Genomic DNA, 13,832 nt, shown 5'->3' on the forward strand with positions numbered 1-13,832 from the left:
GTCCAGGTGAGAAATGAGTGTTGTTCTTTAATGCAGTAGCATAGATGGAGAGAAGTAGACATATTTGAACAATGGAAAGAGAAAAAAAATCAAAAGATTACCTGAGTGATTGACCATGGCTGGCGGAAATGGAAGAGACAAGGACCAGACCTTGGTTTCTGACTTGGTAGATGACAGTACCTTTTATTTAAAGGTAACATGGGATCCTTTAGAAGTTGTCTCCACATTTAAATTTTCCTATCACATTAGCTGACTTGTTCCTCGTGGATCTTGAAACTAACTTTGATATACACTAGTGAAAACAAATAAATTATAAGAGCATGCTTTTTCAAGAAATCAACACAAATTCACAGTTGATGCAACATTGCTTTTATTGGGGGTTAGGAACATATGACAAAGTCACATAAAATGTCAACAAAGTCACACTTTGTGCTTGGCTGCTCTTTAAAAAAAAAACCCTGTTTATTTATGAACTCACTCAATGAGAACTATGTGAGATGTGGCCAACAATTATCATGCTGAAAACAGGACGGCCAGAGCCATGAGGAGATTGAAGTCTGACAATGCTAGCTAGCTAAGTGGAAATTTACCATTGTCAAATATCAGATACTTCCACACATTTAGATGTTTGTCCATAAGTAGACCCAGCTTAGCTGACTCCTTTGAGAAAGAATTGTGTCTCGAACCTCTGTTATTCAGCTGGCCATATTATTAATCATTACTAAATGCCAGCCACATGCAAAGGGGATGGAAAAGAAGAATGAGATTTGCTCAGTTTTAGCTTTTTATGGCTGAAGTATTTTTGAGTCAGTTACATGGATACATGAGGATTATAATAGGAAATGACTGAATATTTTTAAAAACATAAGTACTATGGAAACAGTCATGTATAAACATTCGTGCAGAAGTACTTACAAACATACACTGTGCATAAAGTTGGTTAAGAAGATGCTTGTTAGAAATGATTTATGTAGGTGAACTAAGAATTTGAAATGACTTAATACCATTGAAGACATTATACACATACAACTTTGGATATTATGCATTCTTCTGGGGATGAACCATTGACAACTTCTGGACTTCATTGCTAGCTATTTTTTACATTGAGGTGGGAAACCAAAGAAGTGCAGAACAGAAGCAATCTACTAGGCACAAAGCTCCCTGGTTACTACCCAGATAGACTGTTTCCACTCATCAAATTGAAGTGCATACTTAATTTAGGAAGGGCAGACCAGTGCAAGAGCTACTGATAGTGAACTGGAGGGCCTGGTTTCCATCCCTTACTCTGCTACACCCCAAAGTTCGATCTTCTGTAAGTCACTCTAAATTTATGGCCTTTAGATTTATTGCCTCTATTAAAAAGGGCATTGCAACAAGTGACTTAAACCTCCCCCTTTTTTATTCTCAAGGATTTGGGATTTTATGTAGACAAAAGTGAACAATCTCATCAAAGTCTTGTAAAAAAAAAAAAAAAGTCTGAAATGCTGATAAACTTCATTCCCCATTTTTTCCCCAATTTCTATCATGAAAATACATTCTATCACTCCAGTGTAATTTTAATCAGAAGACTGAAAAGTTTTAGGTGATTATTAAATGAAATAGCTAATTGTTTGCCATGGAAAAATATCAAGGAATATAAAAAGGGGTAATAATTGTGACATTGACTACAATATTGCAACTTGGCACTATAGACCATGAGCTTTGCAACTGCAATACTGAATGTGAGCCCTGTATATGGCACTTTGGCAAGTTACTTAAACCTCAGTTTTCTTGCCTGTAAAATGGGAATAATAATACCTATTTTGCAAGGCTGTTGAAAGGCTTAAGTGAGTTAATATGTAAAATGCTTAACAGAACTCAATAAATACCAATTATTATTAGGTTAATGGAAAAATCATAGTTCTCCATATTGTCACCAATCACCGTTACTTACTTTAAAGGAAGGGAAATATGATAATAATTCTAAGTAATACCTGGGGTAAGAGACAGGAGGTGACTGTGCAAAGTCTTTTCCAGATATGTATAGAGAGCTGCTGAATGTCTGGGTTTAAGTCAACAAGATGTGTGTATTCATTTTCTCCTCCAATTACAACCACCTAAAGAACTCCATTTTCTCCTTCCTTTCCATTTATCTAAATCTTTGACATCACTCAAGGTTCATCTCATATTTTCCTCTTTTATAACTTTCTTCCCTAAGTAAGTCAGTTTTGCCAACTTGATGGCAAACTCCCCTGAACTCATCTTTTGCTTGGTTTTGTTTTTGATCTTATCCTCTACTGACTCTATCTGTTACTTATATTTGCAAACATTTCTATAACTTTTTCTAACTAGATTTAAACTCTTTAGAAGCAGTGATTTTATCTGATAGAATCTAGCTTTCTTGATTAAAAAAATAACGATCGATTGGTTAGTGTCAAGTCGACCAATGTGGTACTATGATTATTTTACCCTTTGAATAGCCTCTGACTACTTTATTTTAAAAGTACTTTTATTCTGTAGGTCACTCTTAAGATCCAACCCTATGTGTGGCTAAAAATCATTCTCCTTGTAGGATTAATTTTGTTTCTTAAAATATTAACACATTTGTGTAATTTGGGGTTTTGAAACAAGTGCATTAATAAGCATATCCACACTAGGAAAAAAATGAATGTCACATGAATTTAAGTACAAACAGAGGAATACACACGAGGAAGGGAAAGTTCTTGGCTCATGAAAATCTAGATGTCATTATTGGGTTTTTCTGTTTCTTGAAAAGATTGTCTCTTGTTCTGAGAGTTCTAGTGGCAGAAGCTGCCCAATTTGGGGGTGTTTCTTAGCAGAGGAGGTGTCTTCAGGTGATCACTTTCTTTGTTTCAACTTCATAGTTGGCTTGAGGGTCCATCAATATAGCAGTCTCTTCAGTCTTTGTCCTTGCACTGGGGAGACATTCCTGAGGAGGGGTACTATAGGACCAGCTGAAAGGAACATCAACACAACTAAAAAAATAACAGAACATGTCACAGAAAGTTATCACATTGACTCTTTAATAATAATAAATAAATGTAATGATACTTTGGGGACCGTGCTAAGTCTCACTACAGATGAAATGCTGCATCACTAGAAAAATGCTGTTGTTTTATATTGTTCCCCTTGCTAAAGAATCAGTCAGCAATGGCACTGCCTGAGTGTGTGTGAGACACCACTCTAATGGCTCTGGGAGAAAATGCTGTGTAAGAAAAGCTTCAGGTTTATCCAACAGGGAACTTACTAAAATAGGACACATAGGGAAAGAACAAAAGAACACATGACATTGAGGATACATTCAAATAAATCCAAGGAGTGAAAACAAAGTAAGATAGCTGTGGGTACAAAACTGCTTAGGAATGCAGGGCTGAATGAAGTCACTAGAATTGTTAGGTGTTGTCAATTCCTTGTATTTGTCTTTGTATTCCCAGCGCATGGCACAGAACATGGTATGGAAATAAAAAAAGAAAAAAAAAGAAAGAGGGAAAGATGGAAAGATGGAAGGAAGGAATGAAGGAAGGAAGGAAGAAGGAAAAAGAAGAACGAAAAAGAAAGAAAGAAGGAAGGAAGGAAAGAAAGAAAGAGAGAAAGAAAGAAAAAAGAAAGAGAGAGGAAGGGAGAAAGGAGAAAAAAAGAGAAGGATGGAGGGAAGGAGAGAAATAAAGGTTTTCAAAGTGTAGAAAAGGTGGGGGGACAGATTATGCAGAAAGGAAAAGCATATCCTGGAGCATATTCAATGACTTAGAAGCCAGAGAAAGCAGGCTCACTTAATTCAAGAAGAGATTACACATTCTGAGTGGTTTTAGAAAATGGGGTAGGGCAATTTCCAGGTGGCTTTGAACACGTTAAGATTTAATTTGGGAAGTATGATGTGTTAATGTAACTATTGTAGGCTTCTGAGAGGAATATTAAGATGATTCAAATGAATCAAGTGGAAGGAAAAACGTGAAACTCAAAGGAGTTAATCCAATGGAAAAAAACGAACCATACTGCAAGAAATTAAATGAAGGCAGGCCTAAAGAATATAGTCTTAAAATAGAAAGGCAGGTGCTTGTCGGGGTTTCTTCTATGTTAATGTTAATTGAGAGAAATGGGCTTAGAACTCAGATCAAGAATTTGCTTCTCCCACTGTGTAGCTTTTTTCATTCTTCAGCTGTTCTTCTTTTCTGCTACTGCCCCTTCCTGAAAGTGAACCCCAGTCCTTACTGTTTTAGCATCAATGCAAAATATGTTAGTAAATACAGAACGTGGAGGTGGAATCAAATATAACTTTGAAGGACGACTGTTGGAACAAATGAGCTCCGGATCCACCGGTTCTGGAGTTGTTCCTATGCCTCCATACTTTAGAATACCTTCAAAAATTCTTAAAGCTGTAAAAGAATTTAGAGCCCAACTAATCCAACCCATGCATTTTAAAGATAAGGGTATTTGAGAAGAGTTGTTATTAATGTTTCTCTTTTTTTATAAAAGTCGTTATGAATAAAATATACTCTCAGGTAGATGTTTCTTTAACTGAAGACCTTATCATCAGCCTCTTCATCATGCTTACACAATGAAGATGTCTAATAAGTCAGGCACACCAAAAGGGGCACACTATGACACATCACTGCTTTCTGCCCTAAACACTTTTGATACACTGAGGATGCTGGCTCCCTAGATGGCAGGTATAATATGTTTTTTAATCTGTAAAATAACTAAGTGTTAAACGTTAATAGGTATTTTTCTGATTAAGCATGCAATAACTGATCTTGGATGAGTAATTAAATATACATCTTAAAGATTTTAGAATTTATTATTTTGTGAACATTGACAGGGATGATGGGGTGCTAAGCTTTTGATACTCATTTGTAAAATTCATTTTTTAATAAATTAAAATGTTATGTATTAAGGAATAACATTTCGCACAATTTTTTATGGCTCATTTGGATATCTAATGATGGCAAATCCTTGAATACATGAGCAGGTGAAAAGTAAACCTTGTATTGCTTTGGTATTAGGTAGCTATACATCACGCAAAATGTCTCTTTCTAATAGGGACTCCATCATTAAAACAAATTTTGAGAAACAGATAGTATAAATATGTGAATGACCACATTCTAGGTGTCTACTATGAGTCAACTGTTCTACAAATCAGCTTTCTTTGGGCTCTATGCCTACTCAATTGCAATGAGTCATATCTTGTATCTCAATATAAGCCTCCCTTGGAATCCTTTTTGTCTCCCAAACACATAAGCGTAAATCGAGACCCTTGTATTGCCTTGCTCGGGGCCCTTCTGTGACCTGATGGTAATGATTCTCCAAATTTGCATCAAGAGCCTCTTCACCTACTGAGCCAACTACCAGGCTGACCAACCAACTCGCTGTTGCTCTGCCTGGGCTATTCCTTAATAGGTAGATCTTCAGGGATCAGTTCCCTGGAAGGAGGCTCTCCAGTGGGGCCATCAGTAGACCTTGGACATCATGTCAAGACGTTAAAAGGGAAGTTGATGTTAGTGCACAAATAACCTAAGGCAGAGTTTCAGTATTCAACATGTGCCATGCAAAACAGTGAAAAACAATAAAAGAAATTGTTGATTATTGTTATTGTTTTGATTACTTTGGTTAAATTAAAATTATTATCTCTGCCTAAGGTCATTTTCCTGGCATTCTATTTTGTTATTCCAACAAAGGAACTAATATTCTCAATTACTTCAAGTTGTCTAAAGTCAGAAAAAGACTAAATCAATCAAGAGTAGCAAGTATTTTACAAATTAAGCAAGTGTCCACAAAGATAACCCTTTCAGAGATAATTAATTTCCAACATCTAGGTCGCACATATTTATTCTTGCATAAGAACACAGATCGTAGAGTCCTCGTATCCCTATATTAATTAACAAAGAATTTTTTTAAAATAAGCTTATTTTAAAAAGATTCTACTCAGGAACCATTTCAATGATGAGAAATGCACAAGAAAAGAAAAAAACTCAAGTAGGCAACATGTAAAGCAACAGACAACTATATGCACATTAGTATAATTACACATTGCAAATTATATCGGATGTATCTAATATCTAATTTTTTGAAAGCTGATTCCACTTGAGACTTCAATAACAGCATCAACATTTTGCAGGTGGCTCCTTCTGTATAGTATCCAAAGGGAATTATTCCTCTAATGTGCTTACAACCCTCAAGTAAAAGCTAAAGCTGTCTCTTAAAGGACCAATGAACAATGAACACTAGGAATATTACCTTGATAAAGGAAGGGGGGAGGGTTTCACCATACATAATATTCAGCACGGTTATTTATTCTCTTCCTTCTGTGCCCATGATATTTATTTGCTTCAAGCAATAAGAAACAAACTTAAACAGGAGACTCATTAGAAAATGTGAACGAGGCTACATCTATATTTTGAGGCAGCGATATAAGAAGTTAAGGGTTGATAATTTCTTAGTTCAATTGATAATAGAGAAATGTTCAACAGAATGGCAGGTTATATCTTTGACTGAAAACAGAAAGCCCTACATTAAATTCAGCACTTCTAAAACATAGGATTAATTTCTCCTAAAGAGGACACCAGATCAAAGCTCTGCTTTGAGAAACAGGCTTTTGTCCTCATCTTTCTATATGAGTTAATCAATCATCAAATAACCAAAATAAATTTGTGATCTTGGAGAACGAAGCATATTATTCAATGTGATTGGATCCATTTTCTTGATTCCTCCTTCAAGATCTTTCTGCTAATTAGTAGGGTTACTATTGAATTAATTAATTATCTGCACTTTTGTGCAATAAAATATGTTGTCATATCACATACTTTATCATGCTGTTGCAGTTCACACTTAATGATGCCTCTATAGTTAGCTGTTTCCTTTGTTCTGCTCAGTAAGTGGTTTTAGAAAGAGGGTGGGCCGGGAAGGTGGAGCCCTGGGGTTTGTAAAATAAAATCATATATTCCTGGTCTACATGCCAAACTTTATGCATTTAAATGAATTTCTTCTTAGAAATTAAGTAGCAATTCCATTCGTAATAAGCTAAGAGGCACAGGTCGGTGACTTGGAATGCAACCGCAACAGTGTTACTATACCTTGAACATCTCTCTAGTGCATTTCCACTGCAGTGCAATGGTAAAACGACGATTTAATTTTTTTTTTTCTAATCAGCAAGGAATGTCTTTAACAAGGAAGAAGTAAATTATGATAATTACTCTGAATGGTCGGATCCTTGAGCATTACTAATTAGCATTTATTGCCTGGATTATAGAACAATACATGTGAAACCGAACTGCGATTGCTCTTTTACGTTGAAGACTTGAAAAGGCAATGGAGCAAAAAGCCAGCATCATCGGTAGTGTAGTCAGTAGTTTACATCTCCTTGATAGGACACAGAACCCCTCACTTTGGAAACACGCAAATATGGTCCTCAGTATTTATGGCCCATTCATTTTTTTTTTTTGTTAGTCACATATTTACATAAGATATCATAGTCATGGCAGACTAATGAGAGGAGAAGCATTTTGGTTATGTCATTTCGGGATAATTTTATCAGTTGTGAGAGTTTAACAATAAAGAACATAAAACTTGCTGTTTCATAAAAACATGAAATTTTCCTGGAGAAATTTTGACTTTATAAAGGAACAAAGAACTCAGTTTGTAGTGAATAAAATTTTACATTCACTTCCCCACTTTCTCACAGAAGATCTACAGTTGTGGATAACCGATAAGAGGCAATTGGTTTCTGGCTTAAGAGCCTTTTTCATTAGGAATTTTCGGTAAATTAAAGTCTGAAATTAGAAAAACATTAGACATTAATCAACAGACCAACACCAGTCACGTAAATAAATGGCATTCGTATAATTTGGCAGCTGAAATTCTTAAATAATCTGGCAGGTACAAGGAGAGAAAGAGGAAAAATGAACCGTTCATCATTCTCACTGCGGTCTCACCGTTTCCCTCTACACCCCATTACAGCGAATGAAGAGAAAGAACATCGTAAAATATAAAGCCAGTACTAAATACAGTCACTAGTCTTCCAGTACCTTCCATGGATTCCCCACCCTGATCCTTTCTAGTTTGAAAGAATAACTTTGACTAAATCTGTGAGGAGATAAAACAGGCTGGTGATAAAAATTAATTCTGCTGAATGAGCAAATGCATTTGGATTGCAGAGATGCAAATAAGATAATACTTTTCTTTTCCTTTGACATACCAAGAGGATTAGTTTAGAATGTTAAATTTGATTTTATTAGAATATATTAGCAGTGTTTTAATTAATACCAATCAAACATTTTCTTTCCCTGAGGCTTGATGTGTTCCTCGCTTTCTAAATCACCTGTCTTTTTTTCATCAAAAAGCCCCTCTACCAAATTACCAAAGCCTTTGTTACATTCTTTATAATTTTACTGTATTCAATGGAAAATTATGAGCTCTTTACCTAAAGGTGTCTTGCCTATAATAATATATTCCCAGGTGCTAGATTTAAAATGAATACTGTTCATTAGTACACATATTTTTTAAAGGTAGAATTAGAGACTTGAAAAGAAATATCTTCTGTATTTTTCTTTTGGGGAAAAATGTTGCAAAAGGAGTTTTGGCTGGTTCATATTATTTGGCTTTATTCTCACTAGAGCTTCCTAGAGCTGTTAAATTCCAACTGCCTTGGTTTTGAGCTGGCATTTCTTTGGAAACAGTGGCAAAAAAGGAATTTTTAAAAAGGAGGTGGGGAGAGAAACTAGTTAAAAATACGGTGAGCCAGTGTGCCCTGTGAACTGAATTGTAACTGTGTGTTCCAAGGAGGTGCTGCATTGCATTTCACTCATTATCCTCTCCTTTTCTCTCAAGCTTCCTGTCCTTCTGTGTCCGAAAGCTCCAGTTCACTTCTTTCTCTTTTCTTCCCGCAACGCACCCCCACCCCAGTTCCCCGCCTTATTTTTTTTTTTTTTTAATCTGCCAAGCTGGATTTGCACTTTTAAAGATCAGTATCAATAATGCCCTGCTTGTTTCGGTTGCACTCTCACTTTAAAAGACAGCCCCCTCTAATTGATGCGTCTGGGCTAGTCTAGACTGGTAGTGATTGAACCAACCACCAATTATGTTATTCATTTCACTGAACTTCACTGATGGGCTCGGTGAGGAAGAAGGGGTGTTGAGAAACCTGCCCTTGACTGAAGCAGTTGCCTGCTGAAATATAAAATCTTGTGTCGTTATGCACTTTTAAATGCCTGGGTGATCAGTTGTATGATAGCAACCTCGGAACATGAGCAATCCACTTGAAAACATGTAAAAACCTGAGAGTGCCTTGAAATACAAACTAAAACACTTGTATTAAATTACTACCCTGTTATCATTGAAAATCACGGAAGAATTTTATCTGGCATGTTTTTATTGATCCATGTATACATTTTCATAGAGTAAACTGCAGATATATTTTAACTTCAAAAAGCACCAACTGTTTTACAAATATTGGATATGAATAATGTGGTAATATAGATTCGTAAGTTAAATAGATGCCTTGCTATAATTTCCAAATACCTATGCATACACATCAGCTAAGATAGGGGAAGTCATTAAACCATTGAATATAAACTAACGATGACTCGACAATCAAATAACTATTTTTTTTTGAAGCACATTCGGACTATCAAAGACTGGAAAGTAATATTCTAATATTACTACACAAGAGGTTTCAACAAAAGATGTGGTGCAATCGTTGCATAGTTCATATTCTCAGTTCAATTTTCTGATACAAAATGGTTTCTTGATTGCAATTTGGCATTAATGACTAAAATTGCAATAAACACTTAAAATAAAAAACAATAACAGGCAAAGAACAGTTTCCCTAACCTTCAATTACATGTATAAAACAAGGCTACAACCAATATAAAGTCTTTAGAAGAAGAAAGCATTTGGATTGGGGTTGATTTAGGTGTTTTTCAAACATAGAAGAGAAATGTTGGCCCAATAATACGAAAATTGTTTAAATGAAATTTTATACTAGAATTTTTCACAACAAAGGAAAGGTAAGTTACTGTTTCTCTTCCCCAACTACGAGACAGACCTAAATCACTGAAATGATTCAGTTATAAAAAGTTACAGCTCAAGAAAACTACAAACTAGGTAATGCTAGCCATTACCTTAAGAAAGGATAATTTTAAATGTACGGTTTGGGTGTTATAAAACCTTTCTTGGATTGAATTTAAGTACTGATAAAATTTTTCTTAGTTTTAAAATGAAAAACAGTATTTGTTACTCCCAAAGAATACGATAATTGTGTTTGCTGTTGCTGTTGCTTTCATTTTACATATTTAGAAGATTTATTTCCAATCTTTATCACCTTTATATCCATAAAGTATAACATTTTGTAAAAGATACCAAGCAAGGAGGTGGTATCCCTTCTTTTATTTTTAAAAAATCTTGCAAAGTCATACAAACTTAATTTTTATTAATACCATAACTTCCATCCTTTGTGTGGAATTGCAAGAATAGAATTTTAACCTATTAATATTTTACTCCAAACTATTAGTTTGCCTTTATCTGCGTCTGTATGTTCACTGACTAGCCATCCATGATACACATGTGTGGACACTGCATATATAATATATTCACATGCCCATTTTAATTGGGCACAATTTTAAGATTAACTGTGGAGTTTGAAAGTTGGAGACATGGGGCATGCTGGGACTTCAGCTGAGATGTTCTGAGGTCAAGCACCAGGTACTGAGCTGTTCTTGTTACGCTCGTATACTACTGCGTGTTGCTCTCAAGGAATAGACCAGACAGATGAGTTCCACAAGCCTCAGGCATCAATAACATACGTACATATACATAGCAGCCAACACTCTATTAAAGCAAAATATATACCTACTTTAACAGAAATCCAGGAGCTGCCACTCTCTGGTCACCTGATCCCATCTAACAATGAAAACCTCAGAGGTATACTCAATCACTTCAGACAAACTTTCTTTTCTTTTGGTTTTGCTTTAAAGAATAAAATTCCACCAAATTTCCAGGATGCAAAAGCACGACTCGCAGCTCCCAAGAGCCTAACCCGTGGATTTAAACGGTAAACATCACAAGTTAGGGTCTCAGGGACTGAGAGGAGCGCAACAATGTTTTCTTTCTTGAGACAAAGCAAAGCAAAACAAGAATGACAGGCAATTTCTGTTCGAGGTTCATAACTAAGATGCAACAAACAGGTGGTATGGTATTTCTTCTCTAAGCTCCTTTCCTTCACAAAATTGAGATTCCATTTAAGTCTAATACATATATACACACATACGCAGTATCTGGGGGCGCATATACAATCACGCACATACACATACGATCACGAGTATATCAGAGAAAACTCTTTCAAGATTTGGGCAAAATAGTTGACTAAAATGGAAAATAATATGTACAGACTCAGAAATGCCCAAGTTTTTAAAACCATAGTCTACAATAAGGATTTAGTGTCTTTTCAAAGCTTTAATTTACGACTAGCACAAATGACTGAAGAGAAAATAGGAGGCATCTCTTTCCCCCAGGGCAAGTATGCCACATGCAAAAATCATAGAAATCGGGTTTTCAAAGGAGAAGACCAAGAAGTAGGATTCGGAGGCTACAGGAGTGTAAATACGAATAGCGTTCTGAACTCACCCATTCGAAGCGGAGCGGGGCCCGCACAGCCTCCTGTGGCACCATCCCGAGCAAGGGGGGGAAATGAGAGCTCTCAGTGCTCTAGGCTGGGCGAGGTGTTTCAATAGAGGACGGAGAACGGGGGCGGGGAGGGGAGGCGGGGGCAGGAAGCGATACACCAAATCTCGAGACTGTAACTCTGTAGCTTATGCTTTGACGAGAGAAAAAAGGGCAGTTGGGTGGGAGTGGAGGGAGGGGCTGGAACTGATCAAATTTGGAAAATATTCACTTAAAAATTAAAAAAAGGGGGGGGGGGAGTATGAAACCTCCCCAGAGCTGCTTTTTGAAAAATTTCTTCCTTCTTTCTTTAGCGTGCACTTTGCCAGTCCTGCAAACGGAGCCTTCGTCTGCATCAGCTGCTTGGCTGAAGTCAAGGCCAAATCACCAAGAGCGAGCACCAGGCTGTCATTTGGTAGACACGAAGTGGGAAGGGCTGGGTGCGGGCTGGGGAGAGACATTCCCCCCGCACCTCCCGCTGCGGATTCTTTGAAGCCTTTGGCCAATATTTCAGAGGAATCCGAAGCATAATTCCCCTCCATCTTCGCAGACAGCCCCTGGTTCTGTACCTGATAGATTGTCGCTTTCCTCATCAGACTGGAAGTGGGGCTTTCCTGTGCCGCCACCAAAAATGAAAGGAAAAGGAGGGGAGGCAGTTGGGAAGATGACCCTTTTTCAAATGTTTCTTCTCCTTTTTCTTTCTGTTTTTCATTTCATTTCTTTCTTCTTCTTGTTCTTCTTTTATTCCAGGCCTGAGCAAGGTAGATGGCTGGCTAGTCAAAGAGAATGACAAAGCAGCCACAGCCAGGAGGACACTGGAGAGGCCTCAACGCACTTAGTAAAAATGCTAAATATTTTTTAGATATTTCCATATGCAACTAAAAACAGTTAGAGCTCTAGGCTCTCCCCCTCCCCTCCTTTAAAAATGGAATCATACTAGCAACACAGCTAAATTATGTCTCTTTTCCCTCTGTACAGTGTCTGTTTAGCACCCCCCCCCCCCACCCCCACCTTCAAGACAACTTTTTTCTCACCTCTGTGCGTTCTTCTCAGGCACAATCCTCCGTTGAGCTCAGAGGCTCTCCTTTTTCTCTCCCTTCCCTTTTCCTTTTCCTCTCAGAAAAGCTAGTCTGTCATCATCACACCTAGCTTCTCTCTCGCTCGCTCAACCTCTCTCCTTTTCTCTTTTACTATTAAAATATAATAATAATAATGGCCCTTTCGACATAGCAGCATGAAGTGGCTGCCTTTGAGAAGCACATTTAATCTTTACTGGCTCCCCTAGGCTTCAGTGAAGAAGGAGAAGGCAAGGGAAAAAAAAGGAGAGAGAGAAAAAAAGATTGTAAGGGAGGCTGCTGACGGACAGCAGGCATCAGGCACAAATCAGCGACAAGTTGAATTTTCCTAGACCACACTGCCCCCTTTCTTCTCGGCTTGCTCCCTGGGCTCCTGGAAAGCCTGAGTGTCTGGTTACAGGAGGCAACGGGTCTCTTTTTGCCAACCATGGTGCAGATTCCTCGCATGCCTGCTTAAATCTCTGGCAGAATAAGAAATCAATATCCCCCTCTAATCACCTTTAGCTCTTCGATGGCTTCCCCCCTTTTCTGAGAATCCACTTGGCTCTCCTCGCCGCTCCCCCGCCCTGCCGGGCTCCTACATACAAAGCTTGCAGCCCTGTCATTTCTCACTTCCTTCCATATCTTGGAGACAAGCCTCTCTTCTAATATCCTCTCGCGCTTGCTCCCTCTCCTGTTGTAGTGTGTCTCATCCCTGACTTGCAGTGCTGGATGCACTAAGGCATCTCCCTGACTACTAATGAGGCCAAAAATACATCAGCAGGTCAGGGGGAAGGCCAGACACTGCATTATACAAATACAAAAAATTTCTCAGCCCGCAAGACCTAGAGATCAGGTATCACATTTTCGAAAAGGAAAAACAGGGAGGGAAAGAAGTGAGGAAGGGAGACCACAGTGCAGTTCTCTGCCTAATTGTTTCACATCCTAGGGGAATTTCAAGCACACATGCATGTATGAGTGCAGGTGACGGATTTTGTGAATCTTGGTGGCCTTTCTTTATGGACAGAGAGTCAACAATGCCCAAATATATCTTTGCAATCAGCATTTAGCAGGATAAAAGAGCAATGATTCGGATCTACATTTAAGATATGTAGACTCTCTGTTCAG

General features: G+C 37.6%; 1 long non-coding RNA gene and 1 other non-coding gene across 2 annotated transcripts in view; both read right to left on the reverse strand.

Annotated features, from left to right (window-relative positions):
- Window positions 1-12,652, reverse strand: part of LOC101154388 (uncharacterized) — a 73,478-nt gene extending 60,826 nt beyond the window's left edge. The window contains exon 1 of the long non-coding RNA XR_008669738.2: window positions 11,614-12,652. This is a non-coding gene — a long non-coding RNA (uncharacterized lncRNA). The remainder of the gene's footprint in view (window positions 1-11,613) is intronic.
- On the reverse strand, window positions 10,997-11,084 carry MIR125B-1 (microRNA mir-125b-1). The gene has a single exon (NR_106207.1). It is a non-coding gene; the product is annotated as a microRNA mir-125b-1 (primary transcript).
- Window positions 12,653-13,832: the final 1,180 nt, after the last annotated feature.

This window comes from Gorilla gorilla, chromosome 9 (genome assembly GCF_029281585.2).
Source record: "Gorilla gorilla gorilla isolate KB3781 chromosome 9, NHGRI_mGorGor1-v2.1_pri, whole genome shotgun sequence".
In the NCBI taxonomy this organism is placed as follows: domain Eukaryota; kingdom Metazoa; phylum Chordata; class Mammalia; order Primates; family Hominidae; genus Gorilla; species Gorilla gorilla.